Consider the following 5,728-nt stretch of genomic DNA (forward strand, 5'->3'; position numbering starts at 1 on the left):
AGATGTTACAGAACTAGGACTACTACTGAAAGCCCTGCCCAGCCTGGCCATGTAGATAATTGTAGTGGCAATGTGGAAGACCATTGTTATTTCGAGGAGCTTAGGTGACATCGTTTGATTTCTCCTGCACACATTAAGAAAGCTCACTTTGAATCATAATAATGTTTAGCTGGCTTGTTTTTTTCTTTTTCTTTTACTTAGAAGTGGGAGGGGGGAAGGAAAACCCCCCGGATTGTTTAGGTTAAGCAGTAGCTTACCTCTACAGTTCCCAGGCTCTGGAAACTTTTGATGAGCAGGTATTACATCTGGTCAAGGTCACTTTCAGAGCCCCTGACTCCAAAACAGAATCATGGGATTGCAGTGCCAGACTTTGATAAAAAGCCCTGGCATTGCCCCTGGAATTGGGAGCGTGGACACAGGCCTTGGGACTAGGCGCTGTGTTACCTAAGCCATCTTGGGGTCTCTCCACTGTCGCCTTATGGTAGCTCCTGACAGTAGGGGAAGAGGCTTATCATCTTGCTTGGTATATTATGTTTTTATATTATGCTCTTGTATTCCTGTTTAAATCTGTTTGCTAGAGTTAACAATAAAGCTTAAAATCTCCTTAGCTACTGGTGTGTTCATTGTTTCTGGATCTAAAAGAACTAAAGAACCAATTGCCTTGAGAATTGGCAAAACAACAGTGCAATTTCTATGAATAAATATGGAAATCAAGACATTCATAGCCTTCAGACTCATATCCACTGGGCTTGGTGCCCAGGTAGATTGTCAAAGGGAATGCCTAACTGTATGAAATGACCTATTTCAGTCTGACTTTAGAGCAAACTTAGGAATGAAATTGTCTTAGTCAATCAGGTTGGCTTTTTGTTTTTGTGGGAAGAGAATGTGGTAATATTTGCTTGTTGATATTCCTGGATTTCTCAGGAACTATTGGTACCCCCCAAGAAGGGAATTTTTTAAAATTACCACTCCGACTTGAAGCATATGGTAGTTTGCTGCTGTGGGAAGAACGCTTCCTGTCGATAGCAATGGGGACTGCCATTTTGCTTGAGATATTTTCCTGTGGGTTTCCACCTCAAGACGCTTTCTCCTTCTCCTTCTGCTTTTCCTTCTCCTTCTGTCTTTTCTTCTCCTTCAAGGGGTAGAGTTCAGAGCAAACAAAAATTGTTTTTCTGAACTTATGGTCCCATTTACATATCCTGCTAACTGCAACACAAAGATGCCCCATTAACAAGAACAGGTCCTTCAGGAATAAGACCTCATGACATCAGCTTTGTCTCATCTTCAGCCTGCCATGGAGTCAGCTTATGTTTGTCCTTAGCTGTCCAGTGTTAAAATGGTGGTCTGCCAACACAAGTCTTGCTGTATCAGTGAATTTACAATGCTTTATTGACTGTGGTCAATAATACGGACAAGGGCTGCAATCTCCTCTACTTCCATCGGCCATTTTAGATGGCCGCAGGCACCCTCCTTCCCCTTTGGTCTCTTGACACTGTTTTTCAGAGTCATTTTGCTGTTGGCAGTTGGAGTCGGATTATTTCAAACCCCACTTTCCCCCATGCCAAAGATCCATCTTTCTTTAGTTCTGCCATCTCTGCCAGATCAGCAACAGATGCCAAGGCTGTCAAGACAGGGCAGGTTGGCAAGAGGGCAGGTCGCCAATATTTTCTCCACTAGCTCCATGCAATCAGAAACCAAGACAATATCAGCCCTGCTTCTCTTAGCTTACCACTTGAGCCTGTGCTGGCAGCTGATCCTGAGGCCGCCAGGTCTGGATAGGGTGGCAAGGCAATTAATTCTTGCTGCAAAGTCTCCATTTGCATGGAGCTGAACTACATGTTTAAAGACCTGACAAGGAGAGAGTTGAATTCCTGCAGCCAGGAACTGCTCAATCAGCTCAATAAGCAGCTGGCTGGCACCAGCTGGAATGGTACCAGGAAGGAGAAGCTTCATTGCTGGCTGGGGAATTCTGGGAGTTGAAGTCCACACATCTTAACGTTGCCAAGTTTGAGAAACACTGCTAGAGTCCCTGCAATGTCTGTCAGGAATTTGGGGGCTACTTTAAACATAGGTTTAGCACTTTTTCAGAGGAGCACTACACTCATGTTTAAAGATAGTTCCCCCCAAATGGTAAAGATAGTATCCCTTGTTATTGAGGCAAAGTAAGACCCAGTCACAAAGACACTGCAATTTATGCCAGCTAATTTTTCTGCTGATTCAAGGATGGGAGAAATATACATTAATGTAGCCATGAAAAAGAGCCTTATGTTTGGGGATGTTGGCACAATACTCTTTCAACAGGGAAGCAAGGACGGGGTCAACAACTTAATCTAACTCCATTGAATTGTTTGGTTTGTGATTTTTTCCTCCTAGATCATTTATATGTTACACATTAGAGGTATTCAAATTCTTTGAAAGAAGTGTTTGTGGACACCCAGGAGCTCTCTTTTTTTAGTCATCAGAGCAGTGACCTCTTTTTCCAGGCTTCTGCAGCCACAAAGACAGCAGCTTCCAAAGCAGCTGCACCATCCTGGGAAAAGACACGGCTGCTTTAACGATTCAGAAAAGGAGGTGCTCCTGGGTGGTTTGAAGCACCCCTTTTAAAGGAATGGCACAGCCCTGTTCCCCAGTATATTAAATATAGTGGCATTTGCTTGATAATTTGGATTACACTATTATTGTTACTTGTAATATATGGAAATTTACACTTGCAGTCCTTTCTCCTCCCCTCCCCAATTTAATAAAGAAAAAATATTACTTCTAAAGTGCCTCTGTGTGAAATGCTTGGGCACCAGAGTGTTTTAGGCTTAGCAAGTTTGACACAAGGACTGAATCAATGCTCCACATGTGTCCATGGCCCAAAGGAGTTGCTTACCCCTGCACTAGATCATGAAAGCATGTGCTGATATTGGGCATCCTCAATTTAAAATCAACTCTGTATGCAGGTCTTCATATCACTATAATGCATTATCCAATTTTTAAAATTGTATCAGTTCATACCTAAAGCTGAAACTTGCCAGCCAAACAAGAAGTGTGACACTGAATCAGAAAAAAAGGGTATTAATTTGTATGGATCTTGAATGTAAGGGCAGTATTATTACCAATCTCTGAAGGACACAAATGTTCATATCTGGGGGAGGAAAACATTTAGAAAAGTGGCAGAATAAAATAGAATTGATAATATTTCCTAAGCAGCTCTGGATCATTCATTAAGAACCTGTTCATGCAATTAAATGCACTCTCAAACTGAGAGTTTCATTTGGCTGATCAGAGGCTGCTAACTGAAGGAGAGATCAAGTTACTTTTCAGGACTTGAGCATAATACTGCAACCAGTAAGGCTTGGAATGTGAGTACTGTTCCCCCTTACATGAGAGTAAGTCCCTTTGAATTAAATAAGGTTTCGTGTTGAATAAATGTGTCTAGCATTACACTGTACATCGCTATTTAGCAAAATGGTAGACTACAGAGAAACCCTAGCAGCCAATACTGCATAACATCTTTTAAATGCAAAACTGGTATAAAAAATTCTTGCGCAAGCAAATGGAGAGTCTACAGTATTTCAAAGTTGCCTTTTATGACAGAAAAAAAAAAGACTGAGATAGAAAGTTGACTATTGTTCCTGTCACAACGTAATCACTGGATGTTTGCCACAGAACCATTTCAGCCACATCTGGAAATATGAGCCCTCAGATGTCTAAAAGGAAGGGAAGAGCAGACTCTAGCAGAAATAACTTAAATATATGCACATATACACACAGAATGTTAGATACAATGAAAATCCCAGGTGTTCACAAGATTGTAATTGTTTATTCAATGTCATTTCCCACAGTATCTAAAGAGCAAAGTGAATAAACATGCTCTGTTCAGTCTTTAGCTCTTTTGTCTAGGACAGTCTTTCTCAAAATGTGGACCTAGGACCTGAGGGTTCCCCAAGACCCTCTCAGGGGTCCCTGAAATCAAAATTATTTGCCAGGCTAGGTTGAAAAATAACACATTAAAATCCCATCAAACAATAATGAGAAGCGAATGTCAATTTTGTTAATACAGTAAATATTGATAAATATAACCCTTACAAACAAAAGCTCTTTTGGAGTCCTCCATAATTTTTAAAAGTGAGAAGGGGTCCTGACAGAAAAAAGTTTGAGAAACACTGATCTAGGATGAACTGGATGCATTGCTTAAGGTTTCTAAATGTGTTCCCGGTGACTTTAAACTTTCTGTAGGCTCTGCATCAGTCAAATATATCGAAAAACTAAAGCAGGGCCATAGCATTAAGCAGAAGCTCAACTGCTTCAAAGCTTTCCAGGATATATTATCCAGATCAAACTTGTTAGATAATTTTACCTGATCCGAAACTGTATATACAGTTCAGCTGTGTTTAAATCAGGGGTAGGACCACAAGAAGCCCTCTGCCTTTCTTCCAATCCAGACCACAACTAACGGCATAGTTTTGTGCCACGTTAAAGGTGTACTTTAAGCTCTACAATGGGCTTAACATTGTTAGAGAAACCCCCCAACTCCCCACCAAACAGCCCAGACTACTTTCTATTATCACCCTGACTAGTGCCCAGCTGTCAGAAGATTTCCCCAATTGCCCTGATTTAAGTGGGGGAGTATTAACATGAAGGGTCTGCCATTTCCCCTAAGGTCTGATAAATACACCTTGTTCTCACTGACATGTTTGCTGTTTCCTCAATGGTTCCATTGTCCTGTGATTAAATTGCACTAAGAATCCTTTCCAGGTTACCCAGCTATCTTTTTCCAAGTCAGTGAGGAGGATAGATAGAATTCATTCAGTTTTAATATGGTTAGAAGCCAGGGCAACCACAGACAGGAGATAAAACTTTTCCACTGTATGCCTCTAAAACTTAGTCCAGTCTCTTTCAAGCACTATTAAACAATACATAGTTATCCTGCACTGACCAGCAGAAGCTGGGCATGTAAGTAGGAGATTTGATTAAGAGATGCCCATTAATGCTGCTTACCCAAATCAAATTAGGTTTCATGAAACAAAGAAAGCATTATCGCTAACTTGTTTTTAAAGATGTTCAGATGGTTTCGCCCAGTGTCCAAAATGCAGGTAAGTAATCTTTTCTTAGACATTCTTTTTTCAAAAGTTGTAGTATTGCCCTGACACATTTAGAACAGCTTACAACACAAAAACTGCAACACTGCAAACTGTACCTCCCTTTTTTTGGTGACTACAGTCCCAGTCCTGGCTTGTATAATATACTCATAAAAATGAACCCGGATTTCCTTGTTGTAGCTATTTCATCTTATGATTCCATTGAATGTTATCTTCCCAAGAGAAGAAAGATTCAGAATGCTTCACTCCTCACACAGGGATGTTTTTTTAAGGCAGGGGTGTTCAGGCTGCGTGGCATTTCAGGCGAGGTTCCAAAAAAAGTGCACTGAAGCACACAGGAACCCTTAAAGCATATGCATCTTTTCCTAGGGCCATGCAGCCACCCTCGCAGCTGCAGGATCCCAGAAAAACAGACCCTTGGTCCCCCAACCTGACAGATGCCACTGGATTCAACCCATAGCCCCTGAAATATCCTAAACCAAACCAACAAATCCTGCCATGTGCAAGGTCACTGACAAGATTATTAGGAACAGCTCTTAATGTTTCTTTTGAATCCAATTACTAAATTACAGAAGCCTCTGCCCTAATTTTTAGCAGAATACTGAAGACCTGATTGCCAGAAAAACTAGAATATACAAGAA

This window comes from Python bivittatus, unplaced genomic scaffold (genome assembly GCF_059951505.1).
Source record: "Python bivittatus isolate LINGU-HERP-01145 unplaced genomic scaffold, Pbiv_v1 ctg000020_np1212, whole genome shotgun sequence".
Classification (NCBI taxonomy): Eukaryota; Metazoa; Chordata; class Lepidosauria; order Squamata; family Pythonidae; genus Python; species Python bivittatus.